We start from the raw sequence: 19,021 nt of genomic DNA on the forward strand, positions 1-19,021 counted from the left end.
AGAGAGGGCCATGGAAAAATTGCAACTGTGGTGCCGAAATACCAAGATAATTTCACCAACAAAATCAACTTACTTTCTGCTAAAAGGACAGCTAGTGAGAAATCCTACTGTTAGAATTGAGGGCTCACCAGTCCTTAGGCGACGTGAGACACGCTACTTGAGAATTATCATCGATGAAAGGTCGAACTTCGGAAGGCACATTGAATCCGTGACCCAAAGAGCATTCCGAAAGAACAGACACCATATCCATATATGTATATTATAGTGCTGGCAACACCGGCTATGACCTTCTTCTTCTTCTGTGCGGATGCACACATATTCCCCGAACTCTTATGGGACTTAGTAAGAATGTCGTCCACGAGTAATAAGTGTATTGGGGAAAGTGATAATGTGGGTCTCGCGGGAGGCGTGCAGAAGATAGTCCCTGCAGTCGCGCTATCCTCTGTGCCCTCGGTGGCTCAGATGGACAGATGGATAGAGCGTCTGCCATGTAAGCAGGAGATCCCGGGTTCGAGTCCCGGTCAGGGCACACATTTTCACCTGTCCCTGTAGATATATATATCAATGCCCGTTGGCAGCTGAAGGTATTAATATAATTCTAATTTCGTTCAGACGGCTGCTGGTCATCATGTCCGAAAGAACAGACAACATGTCCATATAAGTATATAGTTCTGGTAACACCGGCCATGACCTCCTTCTTCTGTGCAGATGCACCCATATTCCCCGAACTCTTACGGGACTTGGTAATAATGTCTTCCACGAGGAATGAGTGTGTTGGGGTGGGACACTACGAATGTAGTGTGTGGATATACAAGGTGAGAATGTGGGTCTCGCGGGAGGAGTGCGCGAGATAGTCCCTGCAGTCGCGCTATCCTCTGTACCCTCGGTGGCTCAGATGGATAGAGCGTCTTACATGTAAGCAGGAGATCCCGGTTCGAGTCCCGGTCGGGGCACACATTTTCACCTGTCCCCATTGATATATATCAACGCCCGTTAGCAGCTGAATGTATTAATATAATTCTAACATGTTGGTAAGTTCTGTGGGGGCTTACAGGACATCTCGGGGGGGGGGGGGGGGGGGCTATTAGTGATAAAGGGGCTCTGTCCTCTGGACATCAAAATCAGAGAACAAGCCACATAGTATTGAGCTAAGAAAGGTGAAGAGATGAAAATAGAAGACATTTTGGGAGTTCGGGTTAGGGACAAGGGAGAGATATGAAAAAGAGGCGAAGAACTATGGCAGAAATCATGGGAAACAGACGAATCTGGCAGAAGAACTTCCAGCTCATACCAAATGTAAAGGAAAGGCTAAGTATGGGGTATTTTGAGCCAACACGGGGTTTGATCCATTTTCTCACTGGTCATGGGCCCTATCCGACATATTTATGCCGGTTTGGGAAGAGGGCTACTCCCGCGTATGACTGTGGCACATAGGTAGGTACTCCCATCCGTGTGGTTTACGAATGCTCCCTTTTCGATGATGTAGCAGCTTCATTACAACAACAACTACCAAACAACGACACATACGACTTGCTGAGACACGAGAAGACATTCCAAACCTTGAATAATCTGGCTAACGAGGTATCACGAAAAGTTCTTACAGCATACTTGAGGGGCATTCGTGGTCAATTGCAAACTACCGAACGTGTCCTAGTACCCTAATCCTGTACCGCCTGTGCGTGGACAGGTCGACTTGTAAGTTGGAATCCGCCACGTGAAGGGCTAGGGGGAGTGGGCTACATTAACTTCACAACAGTGAAATGCACCGAACTTGACGTAGGGGTCATTAGTAGTTAATATGATTTAGAAATAGAAACCGGAATAGGAACCAGCAGAGATTAGTAATTTTGGCCTGCCTAGTGTCGGGGGCACGCTCATCGGGATTAGCTCGATGAGCAAGGCATTGCAGTAGGTTTATGTCCACACTGACACACCTGTGACGCTGCAGGCAGTTGAAATTAGCTATAAGTAGGTATTAGTGTGTATAGCTTAACACAGAACTTAAGTCTGCCCATTAGCCTGTACTGTCTGTAGTTCACAAGTAAAAATGTAATTAGCTGCAAATAACAACATTGTAACACTTAGGACCCTCTAATCATTAAGGTGGTGGGTTACATTTGTATAATTATAATGTATTGTGAATAAAGAATTTTTTAAAAACGTTATCCCTCTGCCAGAGGCGATAGAGCACAACCTTCAGGCAGCCTTTGGCTGTTATCTCACAGCTGGTTCCATGTTTAATGTCCCTTATGAGACTCATACCCTGCCCCCACGGGATGATGGCCTCGGGCTTGACAATGTCTGTATGCGAGCTGCGGCCTTGTATATGAGTACCATGAGAAGACAGTGGACTGGACGGGGCACATCACTAACACTCAGCTTACTAAAGCTCCTCCTGCCAGCTTTCGCCACTGGTGTCTGTTGGCCACATCGTGCCTCATTTGTCTCACATTTCGACCTTTTTCGTCCACTACAGTGACACACATACCAGTCCTCCAGATACATGCTCGCCCAGGACTAAGGATTTTTACAGCCTACTATTGCGCTGTGTTCCCCGGAATGTGATGGAGACCAAACATCCCTCCATCCAGTGGCCCACAGTGTGGACTACCATCCACCAGCCCTTCCTCCCTACAGATGTCCGGGCACTGTGATATCACATAGTCTACAGGAAATTTGTCACGAAACAGCAACTGCACAACATTAGTTTGTCGGATTCCCCTCTTTGTCTCCTTTTCCAGAAACTCGACACTGATGGCCACCGTCTGACACGCGTGTCTTTGCAAGATGGCTGGCGCTTCGTGCAGCAAATCATTGCCTGCTATCTCTGGGTGCCACCAGACTCCCGTGAATATTTCTATACCCGGAGGACACACATTTTCCCTCCGCCAAATATCATGCCATTACGTGTGTCAAGGGGTGGGCGGTCGCTTACCTCTTTCATGAGGGACGTAAATCCCGCCTCGACTTCTGGACCTACTTACGAACAGCCTTTGCAGCTTTCGAAAACATACCATGTTACCGAACACTATTTGCTAATTATCTTCGGGGGGTCTTTGTTAGACCTTTACTAAGTTGGGGGGATGCCTGGAGCTGGGCACCTACCACTGCCCCCCCCCCCTCACCCCCCGGTGCTGTCTGAGTTTAAGCCGCCCATGATCGATTCTGTCTCCGGCCTCCGCAGATGGGAGGGAGCGTCATAGATTGCGCGGATTTTATTTCTTTTTCTTTTCTTTTCCTTTACCCAGCATTTATATATTTTTTTCTCTGTCGCTGACGTATGTTCCACATAATTGCATAATAATAATGAATATTACGGAAACAAAATGTAAATAAATAAATAACAACAAAGCCTTCCAATTCCGTTGATTCCTATGTCTCCCACTTTCCTGTGCTCCACATGTTCGCTGGTAGTGAGGGGTGCACTGTGGCCAGGCCTCGGTTTTCGACCCCTGCCCACTTTGCCCCCTGAGCCCCCACCAGTCCACAATCCCCTTAAATAAAAAAAAGCGGTTAAGGGGATAAAAAAAAAGCAGTTAAGGCTATCACTCGCAAAGTGGGAAATGTGGGTTCGAGTCCCAGTCCAGCACTGAATTCATTACAGTGCCCAGTTGCGATCAATATCAGAATTTAATTCATTTCATCATGTTTAATAATGACCTGACACACAATAGTAATAGCAGGCTTAGATTTTTTGGAGACAATGAAGTTATTTACAATTTTAAATTATCTGAAAAAGTTGCACAAACATTCATTCGGATTTCGATAAGATTTCAAAATGATGTAAAGACTAGGAATTTGATTTGAATGTCCAGCAATGTAAAACTGTTCCTTTCACGAAACAGTGTCAATGAGTCACAGCTGGAATCAGTTAACTCCCGCGAGTGCAGCACCCTCCCTATTACACGGGTTAATGTGGACCCGAGACTGCACGGATACCAGAAAACACAGATAATCCAAAATACACACGTTTTTACCGGAATCTGCCATTTACTGTATGTACAAAAGTCATATTCGAAAGCCCACTGCATCATTTGAGGTGAGAAGTGACAACAAAAGTTGCGACCCGCAGAACGCTGCTTGAAATGTCTTCCTATACAGGGTGTTCCGAAAAGGTACGGCCAAACTTTCAGGAAACATTCCTCACACACAAATAAAGAAAAGATGTTATGTGGACATGTGTCCGGAAACGCTTAATTTCCATGTTAGAGCTCATTTTAGTTTCGTCAGTATGTACTGTACTTCCTCGATTCACCGCCAGTTGGCCCAATTGAAGGAAGGTAATGTTGACTTCGGTGCTTGTGTTGACATGCGACTCATTGCTCTACAGTACTAGCATCAAGCACATCAGTACGTAGCATCAACAGGTTAGTGTTCGTCACGAACGTGGTTTTGCAGTCAGTGCAATGTTTACAAATGCGGAGTTGGCAGATGCCCATTTGATGTATGGATTAGCACGGGGCAATAGACGTGGCGCGGTACGTTTGTATCGAGACAGATTGCCAGAACGAAGGTGTCCCGACAGGAAGACGTTCGAAGCAATTTATCGGCGTCTTAGGGAGCACGGAACATTTCAGCCTATGACTCGCGACTGGGGAAGACCTAGAACGACGAGGACACCTGCAATGGACGAGGCAATTCTTCGTGCAGTTGACGATAACCCTAATGTCAGTGTCAGAGAAGTTGCTGCTGTACAAGGTAATGTTGACCACGTCACTGTATGGAGAGTGCTACGGGAGAACCAGTTGTTTCCGTCCGATGTACAGCGTGTGCAGGCACTATCAGCAGCTCATTGGCCTCCACGGGTACACTTCTGCGAATGGTTCATCCAACAATGTGTCAATCCTCATTTCAGTGCAAATGTTCTCTTTACGGATGAGGTTTCGTTCCAACGTGATCAAATTGTAAATTTTCACAATCAACATGTGTGGGCTGACGAGAATCCGCACGAAATTGTGCAATCACGTCATCAACACAGATTTTCTGTCAACGTTTGGGTAGGCATTGTTGGTGATGTCTCAGTTGGGCCCCATGTTCTTCCACCTACACTCAATGGAGCACGTTATCATGATTTCATACGGGATACTCTACCTGTGCTGCTAGAACATGTGCCTTTACCAGTACGACACGACATGTGGTTCATGCACGATGGAGCTCCTGCACATTTCAGTCGAAGTGTTCGTACGCTTCTCAGCAACAGATTAGGTGACCGATGGATTGGTAGAGGCGGACCAATTCCATGGCCTCCACGCTCTCCTGACGTCAACCCTCTTGACTTTCATTTATGGGGGCATTTGAAAGCTCTTGTCTACGCAACCTTCGTGCTCGTATTGTGGACTGCTGCGATACAATACGCCATTCTCCAGGGCTGCATCAGCGCATCAGGGATTCCATGCGACGGAGGATGGATGCATGTATCCTCGCTAACGGAGGACATTTTGAACAATTCCTGTAACAAAGTGTTTGGAATCACGCTGGTACGTTCTGTTGCTGCGTGTTTCCATTCCATGATTAATGTGATTTGAAGAGAAGTAATAAAATGAGCTCTAACATGGAAAGTAAGCGTTTCCGGACACATGTCCACATAACACATTTTCTTTCTTTGTGTGTGAGTAATGTTTCCTCAAAGTTTGGCCGTACCTTTTTGTAACACCCTATATACGGGGCTGAGTGCCTCAGACCGTAAAAAATGAATATGTCGTTCGTTATAATTCGATAACTGAACTTAGTAGTGCTATTTCCTGACACCTTTTTTTTTAATTCTATGACAATTTTGTGCTCCTGAAACAGAGAAATATTTAAGCTTTTAAGAAAAGTTGGTTTCTCAAGCTACTCAATATTTATCACGCCATATCTCCTAAACTATGTGACGTACAACTTAACTTTATCGTTTTAAATTAATCAACTGTAGGTTCTTGGTGAAACATTGTAAATTAACTAAACAAACACTGTTAACTTAATTTTATAGTTGGCCTCAGTAGTATATGCCCATAACGTGTGCCAGTTTCCTGACCAGTAGCCAGTAACAGTGAAATAATACCCTACTGGCCATTAAAATAGCTACACCACGAAGGTGACGTGCTACAGACGCGAAATTTAACCGACAGGAAGAAGATGCTGTGATATACAAATGATTAGCTTTACAGAGCATTCACACAAGGTTGGCGCCGGTGGCGACACCTACAACGTGCTGACATGAGGAAAGTTTCCAACCGATTTCTTTCAATATGGAACGAACAGAATCCAAGTGAGCAATAACAGTCACGTTCATGATTCATTTCCTTTATTTCTAAATGAATATATGCATATGCAAGCATGAAAATAAAAGGCAACATAAATGGAATAGCCGGCTGGAGTGGCCGAGCGATTCTAGGCGCTACAGTCTGGAACCGCGCGACCGTGACGGTCGCAGGTTCGAATCCTGCCTCGGGCATAGATGTGTGTGATGTCCTTAGGTTAGTTAGGTTTAAGTAGTTCTAAGTTCTAGGGGACTGATGACCTCAGAAGTTAAGTCCCATAGTGCTCAGAGCCATTTGAACCATAAATGGAATAAATATTATTTTCTTTATATAACACATGGAATTGTTTATTATTTTCTTATGAGGTACTTTTATACAACTCTGCTACAGGTAAAACAGCTGCACTGTAGTCACAAATACTGAAAAACAAAACAGTTTTAAAATAAGTCATACTGCCAGCAAAGGTAGGTAATGCGTTTTCACCGACACAGTCATTCTAGTACTTCATTAATAAAGTTTTACTTGCTTCAGAAGTCGTGACATAAGATGAACCTTCTTGAGATCGTCCTGTTTTGTTGATTTGATCGATAGTCACCTTTCCTCATAGGCTTTCCTCAAGTGGTTCATAAGAGGATCATTTCTTGGTCCAGGCTGAGACAAATGGTCTGTATGATGTGTCATATATTGACAACTTAATGACTTGTGCGTTATTCTCTTAAGGCTGTTGGGAGCCATCAAGTGTACTCCAAGACAGGAAATCAGAGACACAATGCAGAGTGTAGGCACAAGTGGTAGCGATTTGTTTACCGGAGCTAAAGAGTAACACTAGAGCCCTGCAAATTGTAGACAGTCTAGGCAGCTGTTCCAGGGGAGAAGTTTCACTTCAGGGAATAAACTGGTAACTCCATCCACCGCCTGGACGCTGTTGTAAGGCGTCACTGTAGATGGCCACGAAAAGGAACGTCTTAGCAGAGGCAGCAGTCTTGATACTTGCTCCTGAGAACTGCAAAGTCACTGGGTTTACACAAGTTGGAGTGCTTCTTCAGCAGTCCCCATCCAAAGACGGACGGAGGGCGCGGTCAAATGACGTAAACCACGTTTGTTGCTGACCGTAATAGGACTGGCAGTGATGTTTAGCTTTCAGCTGTTGATACCAAACTTGGAGTTTGTTAATGTAAAGCATCCCTATCCACCGGCAGTAGAGGAGGAATCTAAATGTGGTTGACCAGCGGCGCCCTGGAGATGCAGAGCGACTCGGCAGAATGGCCGGAGCTTGTTAGGTGACGGTGGATTGGTGGGTCGACTATAGGAAGGGAGAAATGGTGCGCATTATATTGAAGCAGTGACGATTGCACGAGAAACAAACAGACAAGTTACCTTGGTAAAACTTTTGTCAGACATCCACTAAGTAATCATAACTTCAGTATCAATAATCGTTCGAATCCCTCTTATGGAAGTGAAATGGTTGAACAGATAATAAACAGGTAAAAACTGTGATTTCCATCAAATCTGCATGGAGGCCCAATACTTTATTGAGTAACCACCTTTCCTGCATATCTTGTATAAGAAGTACCCATTACCCTCGATCGCTCGAACGCTGTCAACGCTATCGCAGTGAGCTAAAGACGTCATATTATGTAAGGTCAGTATCAAAACATGCGGAAATAAGGTCAACGCTGTAGGCAAAAGTCCACCAAGTATGTCATCATAACTTCATAAAAATATTACACTATCATGATGTCATCATGATGTAATTCATCATTACGTCATCATGACGTCATAATTACGTCATTGCCGGCCGAAGTGGCCGTGCGGTTAAAGGCGCTGCAGTCTGGAACCGCAAGACCGCTACGGTCGCAGGTTCGAATCCTGCCTCGGGCATGGATGTTTGTGATGTCCTTAGGTTAGTTAGGTTTAACTAGTTCTAAGTTCTAGGGGACTAATGACCTCAGCAGTTGAGTCCCATAGTGCTCAGAGCCATTTGAACCATTTTGAATTACGTCATTATGGCGTCATAGATAGGTTGTGACTGTGACGTCATAATTACATCATTGTGACGTCATCATTACGTCATTGTGACGTCATCATTACGTCATTGTGACGTCAGAGATAGGCTTTGTCGTCGCTGGTGCTTGAAGCCCCATTGCCCCACTACGATAGCGTTCTTGCCATAATTTTCTTCTCTGAGCTGACATCTGTTTTACTGCCATAACTTCGTTGTCCACGATGAAAATACGTTTATGAGCACAGCAAGAAAACGATTAATAACTTGTACAGCACAACAACCACATAGGATATATCGTCAAAGACAACACTCAATATCCACGTAAACGAAAGTAAGAAGCGTGCCAATCTTGACATCCGAAACATACACTGAAGCACTAAAGAAACTGGCACACTCGCCTAATATCGTGTAGGACCACCTCAATCACGCAGAAGTGCTGCATCATGACGTGGCATGGATTCGACTAATGTCTGAAGTACTACTGGAGGGAATTGACACCATGAATCCTGTAGCGCTGTCCATAAATCTGTAAGAGCACGAGGGGGTGGAGATCTCTTCTGAACAGCACGTTGTAAGGCAGCCCAGATTTGCTCAAAAACGTTCATGTCTGGGGAGTTCGGTGGCCAGCGGAAGTGTTTAAACTTAGAAGAGTGTTCGTGGAGCCACTCGGTAGCAATTCTGGATGTGTGGGGCGTCGCATTGTTCTCCTGGAATTGCCCATGTCCGTCGGAATGCACAATGGAGACGAATGGATGGAGGTGATCAGACAGGATGCTTACGCACGTCTCACCTGTCAGTCATATCTAGACGTATCAGGTGTCCCATATCACTCCAATTACAGACGCCCCAGGCCGTTACAGGGTCTCCACCAGTTTGAACAGTCCCCTGTTGACATGCAGGGTCCATGGATTCATGATCTTGCCTCCTTACTTGTACACGTCCATCCGCTCGATACGAACTGAAACGAGACTCGTCCGACCAGGCAACATGTTTGGTCACCAACAGTCCAATGTCAGTGTTGACAGGCTTTGTGTCGTGCAGTCATCAAGGGTACACAAGTGGGTCTTCCGCTCCGAAAGCCCATATCGAAGATGTTTCTTTGAATGGTTCGCACGCTGACACTTGTTGATGACCCAGCATTGAAATATGCAGCAATTTGCGCGGAAGAGTTGAACTTCCGTCACGCTGAACGATTCTCTTCCGTCGTCGTTGGTCCCGTTCTTGCAGGATCTTTTTCCGGCAGCAGCGATATCGGAGATTTGATGTTTTACCGGATTCCTGATATTCACGGTACGCTCGTGAAATGGTCGCACGGAAGAATCCCCACTTCATCGCTACCTCAGAAATCCTGTGTCCCATCGCTCGTGCGCCGACTATAAATCACGTTCAGATACACTTAAATCTTGATAACCTGCCATTGTAGCAGCCGTAACCGATCTAACAATTGCGCCAGATACTTGTCTTATATAGGTGTTGCCGACCGTAGCGCCGTATTCTGCCTGTTTACATATCTCTGTATTTGAATATGCATGCCTATACCAGTTCCTTTGGCGCTTAAAGGTAGCAGCGCTCTCTGCATGGGTTGGTTGGCGCTGACAGACATTCCGTGTTGAAACAAACGCATTAACTGCAGGACTACGTCCTTATAACACGGAATAACTAACCTGTGGTAATGGCACAAGTGCTGCCAGCTCATGGGTTCTTTCAACACCAAAACACGCACCTATGTCTTAGAACGCAAAATCACGCTAAAACGAATTCGTCAAAAATGTGGACTTAGTGCCCTTCAACAACGAGCGATTCAATTGCAGGAGTTAGGTACGTGTTTGAAATTAGGCTCAAATTTTCTTTGAACCTTTCAGCAATTGTATCATGAGTTGGGAGCTTGGTAAAGCGTTAGTTACTTCTAACAGCAACAAACACGCCACCGCCATTTATATTTAGCCTACCCTTTCTGAACACCGTTAGGACTTCCGCAAATATTTGGGCTGAACTTATCTTCGGCTTTAGCCAGCTTTCGGTGCCTATAACGATTTAGACATCAGTGTTTTCTATTAGCGCTTCAAGCCCTGGTACTTTACCAACACACTTGCAACAATTTATGTTATACTGATGGTTCCTAGATCTACATTCTTCCTGTGTTCGACTTACACCCTTTGATACTGAAGCCCTTTTTGTGTTTCCCCGAGACCCTCTAACCTAAAAAAACTGCCCAGTGCAGGCCACACAGCCTCTGCTAGGCGTGTACCCACCTCCTGCATGTAATGGGCGCCTGACCTATTTAGTGAAAGCCGAAAGCCCACCACCCTCTGGCGTAAGTCGAGGTATCTGCAGTCAGAACCGTCTGAGCCTCTGATTCACACCCTCACTCGGCTCTGTACCAGAGGTCTGCAATCGGTCCAGTCCACTATGCTGCAAATGGTGAGCTCTGCTTTCATCTCGCAAGTTTGAAGTACTTCTGCATTGTACTATAATGTTGTTTCGTAGCAAATAAATAGTACCCATAGCTTATGCGAATTGAGTATTCTCATTCCTCTCTTCTGTCATTCCCATTCGTTTTAAAGGATTGTGGCGATAGATCCGCCGGCCGCGGTGGACGAGCGGTTCTAGGTGCTGTAGCACGGAACCGCGCGACTGCTACAGTCGCAGGTTCGAATCCTGCCTCGGGCATGGATGTGTGTGATGTCCTTAGGTTAGTTAGGTTTAAGTAGTTCTAAGTTCTAGGAGACGCATGACCTCAGATGTTAAGTCCCATAGTGCTCAGAGCCATTTGAACCATTTGAACGATAGATCCCTAGCTGCCTCTTTTTGTGCAAACAACCACTGGAAATGTGAAGTTTCTTCATACCGCGAACAAATAGCGAAGGGTAAACAGACCTGTCACAACGATTCTGTCCAACTCAGAGAGTTGTATCGAACGCCAAATGCCACATCGCAATACTAAATGAAATGTCACGCTGTTCTGGGTACTCCCGAGAAGGACCGAGCAAGGCCGAGTGACAGGCGGGGCCCGACCACAGACAAAAGATATGTTATTCTGTGGCCCGGCCCACACGTGCTGCACACATGAAGTTTGGCGCGCCGTGACCGGCCCTGACGTAAGAAGAAATGTGTTTTACGTAAGAAGAAATGTGTTTTATTATGTCCAGTGTAATACATTTGTAAATATATCTGCACTAACCACAGTTATAATGAGTCAGATGCTGTCGTCTTTTGTGGTCAGTACTGTGAACGACGATTAAAATTGGGCCCGTTGAATTAATCAGTGAATCTGCTCCTCTGCTACCAAGAGTATCATTTTGTCCTTGGGCAGTTCATTAATTTCTGATATGTTTGAGTTATGAGGCAGTGGGACCTGGCATTCCTCCACATCGTCGAGCAACTATTTTGTTATTAAAATGTTCACGATGTAATATCATTCGTGTGACTGCTTTGTGCTTCCTGAGTACTCTTCCCAATAACAGTCTTCATCCTTTTCCATAACTTCCATGTACTTTCGGTTTTTAGATCGACCACTGCGCTGCATGTTTTGCCTTCGCTGCCTCCGCTACTACGCTCACGCCGCACTGAACCGCTTCTGTAACGGCAAAATGTTCTCGCCGCGCCGGAATTCGCGTCGCACCAGTGTACCATACAATATTGCTCTCATCTAGGGGAAGCTGTAGCACCTACCGACTTCCAAAAAACTGTAAAAATATATTCAAAGCTCTCAGAAACTTTTTCTCGCTTTCACCACTCCCTCCCCCCTCCATAAAAAGTGTAAAGGGAAAAGTTTGTCACTTCTCCTACTTTTCGGAAGTTGGTTTCCTAAAAACTCCGCGTCGTACGTACCATTTTAATTTACACTATTGGCCATTAAAATTGCTACACCAAGAAGAAATGCAGATGATAAACGGGTATTCATTGGACAAATATATTATACTAGAACTGACATGTGATTACATTTTCACGCAATTTGGGTGCATAGATCCTGAGAAATCAGTATCCAGAACAACCACCTCTGGCCGTAATAACGGCCTTGATACGCCTGGGCATTGAGTCAAACAGAGCTTGGATGGCGTGTACAGGTACAGCTGCCCATGCGGCTTCAACACGATACCACAGTTCATCAAGAGTAGTGACAGGCGTATTGTGACGAGCCAGTTGCTCGGCCACCATTGACCAGACGTTTTCAATTGGTGAGAGATCTGGAGAATGTACTGGCCAGGGCAGAAGTCGAACATTTTCTGTATCCAGAAAGGCCCGTACAGGACTTGCAACATGCGGTCGTGCATTATTCTGCTGAAATGTAGGATTTCGCAGGAATCGAATTAAGGGTAGAGCCACGGGTCGTAACACATCTGAAATGTAACGTCCACTGTTCAAACATGGTTCTGAGCACTATCGGACTTAACTTCTGAGGTCATCAGTCCCCTAGAACTTCGAACTACTTAAATCTAATTAACCTAAAGACATCACACACATCTATGCCCGAGGCAGGAATCGAACCTGCGACCGTAGCGCACTGTTCAAAGTGCCGTCAATGCGAACAAGAGGTAACCGAGACGTGTAACCATTGGCACCCCATACCACCACGCTAGCTGATACGCCAGTATGGCGATGACGAATGCACGCTTCCAATGTGCGTTCACCGCGATGTCGCCAAACACGGATGCCACCGTCATGATTCTGTAAACACAACGTGGATTCATCCCAAAAAATGACGTTTTGCCATTCGTGCACCCAGGTTCGTCGTTGAGTACACCATCACAGGTGCTCCTGTCTGTGATGCAGCGTCAAGGGTAACCGCAGCCATGGTCTCCGAGCTGATAGTCCATGCTGCTGCAAACGTCGTCGAACTGTTCGTGCAGATGGTTGTTGTCTTGCAAACGTCCCCATCTGTTGGCTCAGGGATCGAGACGTGGCTGCACGATCCGTTGCAGCCATGCGTACAAGATGCCTGTCATCTCGACTGCTAGTGATACGAGGCTGTTGGGATCCAGCACGGCGTTTCATATTACCCTCCTCAACCCACCGATTCCATATTCTGCTAACAGTCATTGGATCTCGACCAACGCGAGCAGCAAAGTCGCGATACGATAAACCGCAATCGCTATAGGCTACAATCCGACCTTTATCAAAGTCGGAAACGTGATGGTACGCATTTCCCATCCTTACACTAGGCATCACAACAACGTTTCACCAGGCAACGCCGGTCAACTGCCTGTTTGCGTATGAGAAATCGGTTGGAAACTTTCCTCATGTCAGCACGTTGTAGGTGTCGTCACTGGCGCCAACCTCGTGTGAATGCTCTGAAAAGCTAATCATTTGCATATCACAGCATCTTCTTCCTGTCGGTTAAATTTCGCATCTGTAGCATGTCATCTTCGGGGTGTAGAAATTTTAATGGCCAGTAGTATACAAGCCTAGGATGGTTTGCCATGAAGGACAACAAAACGGGGCGTAGAACATCGTCGATGTACCGCTGTGCTGTAAGCGTGCCGTGGATGACAACTAAAGGTGTCCTGCTATTGAAAAGAAATAACACCCCAGATCATGACTCCTGGTTGGACATATGGTAGGCGACAGTTAGGTTGGTACCCCACAGACGTCCAGACCGTCTCCAGATAAGTTTTCGCTGGTCATTGGGGCTCAGTTCGAAGCGGTACCCATCTCTGAAGACAGTTCTACTCCAGTCAATGAGACCCCTTAGGAAGAAGCATAATAACTTTATCAATTAATGCCAAACGAGTAACTGCTTGCATAAGGACCAGACCAGAGATGGACCAATGCATTATTATTATTGTTTGTGAAGCCTTTTCTCTTGAATAAATCATGTAATTTTTCTGTAATTGTAATCATTTCTTTGTATGTAGTTGCACATTAGATCTACAATTTTCCGTCCCAGTCGGATAAGTCCTTCGTTTTGTGTCTTTTCTTTTTTTGCTTAGAGTGTACTTTGCGATGTCTGACAGTGGGACTGAGAAAAAATATGGTTCAAATGGCTCTGAGCACTATGGGACTTAACATCTGAGGTAATCAGTCCCCCCAGAACTTAGAACTACTTAAACCTAACTAACCTAAGAACATCACAAACATCCATGCCCGAGGAAGGATTCGAACCTGCAACCATAACAGTCGCGCGGTTCCAGACTGAAGCACCCAGAACCGCTCGGCCACATCGGCCGGCTGGGACTGAGACCCGCACCATCTATTGCGGTATTGTATGTGTCATATTTACACTAATGTATTCTAAATGAAAATATTCTTTCCAATTGTACTGGAACAGGTTTCATTTTTAATTCTTTTAAATCAACGAGAAGTACGCAAGGATGATCCACAAGGGTATTCAGGCTTCATTTCTAATTTTTTAAAATCAATGAATTATGGAACGATAAGTCGCAAGCCAGACAATCCGTATGCTGGATGATATACACCCAGATTGTGCGGAGCCTGATGTACCTGAATTTAAGATTTTGCGAGAATCCCCCCATGAACCATGGACCTTGCCGTTGGTGGGGAAGCTTGCGTGCCTCAGCGATATTGATAGCCGTACCGTAGGTCCAACCACAACGGTGGGGTATCTGTTGAGAGGCCAGACAAACGTGTGGTTCCTGAAGAGGGGCAGCAGCCTTTTCAGTAGTTGCAGGGGCAACAGTCTGATGATTGGCTGATCTGGCCTTGTAACACTAACCAAAACGGCCTTGCTGTACTGGTACTGCGAACGGCTGAAAGCAAGGGGAAACTAAAGCCGTAATTTTTCCCGAGGGTGTGCAGCTTTACTGTATGGACAAATGATGATGGCGTCCTCTTGGGTAAAATATTCCGGAGGTAAAATAGTCCCCCATTCGGATCTCCGGGCGGGGACTACTCAGGAGGACGTCGTTATCAGGAGAAAGAAAACTGACGTTCTATGGATCGGAGCGTGGAATGTCAGATCCCTTAATTGGGCAGGTAGGTTAGAAAATTTAAAAAGGGAAATGGATAGGTTAAAGTTAGATATAGTGCGAATTAGTGAAGTTCGGTGGAAGGAGGAACAAGACTTCTCGTCAGGTGAAGACATGGTTATAAATACAAAATCAAATAGGGGTAATGCAGGAGTAGGTTTAATAATGAATAAAAAATAGGAGTGCAGGTAAGCTACTACAAACAGTATAGTGAACGCATTATTGTGGCCAAGATAGACACGAAGCCCACGCCTACCACGGTAGTACAAGTTTATATGCCCACTAGCTCTGCAGATGATGAAGAAATTGATGAAATGTATGAAGAGATAAAAGAAATTACTCAGGTACTGAAAGGAGACGAAAATTTAATTGTCATGGGTGATTGGAATTCAACAGTAGGAAAAGGAAGAGAAGGAAACGTAGTAGGTGAATATGGATTGGGGCTAAGAAATGAAAGAGGAAGCCGCCTGGTAATATCTTGCACAGAGCATAACTTAATCATAGCTAACACTTGGTTCAAGAATCGTGAAAGATGGTTGTATACATGGAAGGACCCTGGAGATACTAGAAGGTTTCAGATAGATTATATAATGGTAAGACAGAGATTTAGGAAACGGGTTTTAAATTGTAAGACATTTCCAGGTGCAGATGTGGACTTTGACCACAATCTGTTGTTTATGAACTGTAGATTAAAACTGAAGAAACTGCAAAAAGGTGGGAATTTAAGGAGATGGGACCTGGATAAACTGAAAGAACCAGAGGTTGTACAGAGTTTTATGGAGAGTATAAGGGAAAAATTGATAGGAATGGGGGAAAGAAATACATTAGAAGAAGAATGGATAGCTCTGAGGGATGAAGTAGTGAAGGCAGCAGAGGTTCATGTAGGTAAAAAGACGAGCGCTAGTAGAAATCCTTGAGTAACAGAAGAAATATTGAATTTAATTGATGAAAGGAGAAAATATAAAAATGCAGTAAATGAAGCAGGCAAAATGGACTACAAACGTCTCAAAATGAGATCGACAGGAAGTGCAAAATGGCTAAGCAGGGATGGCTAGAGGAGAAATGTAAGGATGTAGAGGCTTATCTCACTAGGGGTAAGATAGATACTGCCTACAGGAAAATTAAAGAGACCTTTGGAGAAAAGAGAACCACTTGTATGAATATCAAGAGCTCAGATGGAAACCCAGTTCTAAGCAAAGAAGGGAAAGCAGAAAGGTGGAAGGAGTATATAGAGGGTCTATACAAGGGCGATGTACTTGAGGACAATATTATGGAAATGGGAGAGAATGTAGATGAAGATGAAATGGGATATACGATACTGCGTGAAGAGTTTGACAGAGCACTGAAAGACCTGAGTCGAAACAAGGCCCCAGGAGTAGACAACATTTCATTAGAACTACTGACGGCCTTGGGAGAGCCAATCCTGACAAAACTCTACCAGCTGGTGAGCAAGATGCATGAGACAGGTGAAATACCCTAGGACTTCAAGAAGAATATAATAATTCCAATCCCAAAGAAAGCAGGTGTTGACAGATGAGAAAATTACCGAACTATCAGTTTAATAAGTCACAGCTGCAAAATACTAACACGAAATCTTTACAGACGAATGGAAAAACTGGTAGAAGCCGACCTCGGGGGAGATCAGTTTGGATTCCGTAGAAATATTGGAACACGTGATGCAATACTGACCTTACGACTTATCTTAGTAGAAAGATTAAGGAAAGGCAAACCCACGTTTTTAGCATTTGTAGACTTAGAGAAAGCTTTTGAGAATGTTGACTAGAATACTCGACCGAGCGAGGTGGCGCAGTGGTTAGACACTGGACTCGCATTCGGTAGGACGACGGTTCAATCCCTCGTCCGGCCATCCTGATTTAGGTTTCCTGTGATTTCCCTAAATCGCCCCAGGCAAATGCCGGGATGGTTCCTTTCAAAGGCCACGGCCGACATCCTTCCCGTCCTTGCCTAATCCGATGAGACCGATGACCACGCTGTCTGGTCTCCTTCCCCAAAAAACAACAACAACTCGAATACTCTCTTTCAAATTCTAAAGCCGGCAGGGGTAACATACAGGGAGCGAAAGGCTATTTACAATTTGTACAGGAATCAGATGGCAGTTATAAGAGTCGAGGGGCATGAAAGGGAGCAGTGATTGGGAAGGGAGTGAGACAGGGTTGTAGCCTCTCCCCGATGTTATTCAATCTGTATATTGAGCCAGCAGTAAAGGAAACAAAAGAAAAAATCTGAGTAGGCATTAAAATCCATGGAGAAGAAACAAAAACTTTGAGGTTCGCCGATGACATTGTAATTTTGTCAGAGACAGCAAAGGACTTGGAAGAGCAGTTGAACGGAATGGTCAGTGTCTTGAAAGGAGGATATAAGATGAACATCAACAAAAGCAAAACGAAGGTAATGGAATGTAGTCGAATTAAGTCGGGTGATGCTGAAGGAATTAGATTAGGAAATGAGACGCTTAAAGTAGTAAATGAGTTTTGCTATTTGGGGAGCAAAATAACTGATGATGGTCGATGTAGAGAGGATATCAAATGTAGACTGGCAATGGCAAGGAAAGCGTTTCCGAAGAAGAGAAATTTGTTAACATCGAGTATAGATTTAAGTGTCAGGAAGTTATTTCTGAAAGTATTTGTATGGAGTGTAGCCGTGTATTGAACTGAAACATGGACGATAGTTCAGACAAGAAGAGAATTGAAGCTTTCGAAATGTGGTGCTACAGAAGAATGCTGAAGATTAGATGGGTAGATCACATAACTAATGAGGAGGTACTGAATAGAACTGAGGAGAAGAGGAGTTTGTGGCACAACTTGACTAGAAGAAGGGACCAGTTGGTAGGACACGTTTTGAGGCATCAAGGGATCACAAATTTAGCATTGGAGGGTAGTGTGGAGGGTAAGAATCGTAGAGGGAGACCAAGAGATGAATACACTAATCAGATTCAGAAGGATGTAGGTTGCAGTAAGTGCTGGGAGATGAAGAAGCTTGCACAGGATAGAGTAGCATGGAGAGTTGCATCAAACCAGTCTCAGGACTGAAGCCTACAACAACAACAACATCATGCAGAGTGATCGTAATAATGGACCCGATGGTAGGTTGATAGACTACAGTTTGTTGACAGGAGATTGGGAAAACGCGATCTACAACATGACGTTCAAGATATCATGGAGTGGTAAGGGGTGGAGGATTGGGTGTGGGTGGGGGTGGAGGGAGGGAGAAGGGGCAAGTGTCTCCTATTTCACCCTCTTTCCCTGGTGATGTGGAGTACTCAGTCTTTATTCACTACTGAATTCTCACACACTTCTAGGAATGAGTAGATAACTATCAGTTCTCTGGGATATAAAAAGCTTTCTGCGTCACCTACAAAATTTAGGTCTTGTAGCGTGGCAGATATCGAACCTGATAGTCTCATTTATAAAAAAAAATAAAAATAAAAAAAAGGCAGTTTTAAAGTCTCCCTGCACCGCATGCAACCAGCATAAATTTCTGAAGAACCCCATACGATTCTCCTCGTAATTTTTCATTATTTTCAAATTACTTACAAATGCGTTCAGTTTTATATTTTTTTTTAAAAAGTGAACTCACACTGAAATAATTTCATCGTGTTACGAATTTCTTATTTATCGCCTACAGCTCGATTTAACTTCAGAATCAATTACACAGGCATTTCTTTGGTGCCAATGAACTGTCATCCACTATCCCCTCAATCTCAAAAGTATTTCTGTTTGATCTGCAAGTAACTGAAAAGTGCACTGAGAGAAATCACGAAAGAAGTATTAAATGATTAAACTTCCTTTCTATTCAGAGCTGATATTCACCATCGAAATCACTATGAGGTG

General features: G+C 44.6%; 1 non-coding gene across 1 annotated transcript; it reads left to right on the plus strand.

Annotated features, from left to right (window-relative positions):
- The first annotated feature begins 446 nt into the window (after nt 1-446).
- Nucleotides 447-529, plus strand: Trnat-ugu. The gene has a single exon. It is a non-coding gene; the product is annotated as a tRNA-Thr (tRNA).
- Nucleotides 530-19,021: the final 18,492 nt, after the last annotated feature.

This window comes from Schistocerca piceifrons, chromosome 2 (genome assembly GCF_021461385.2).
Source record: "Schistocerca piceifrons isolate TAMUIC-IGC-003096 chromosome 2, iqSchPice1.1, whole genome shotgun sequence".
NCBI classification, from domain to species: Eukaryota; Metazoa; Arthropoda; class Insecta; order Orthoptera; family Acrididae; genus Schistocerca; species Schistocerca piceifrons.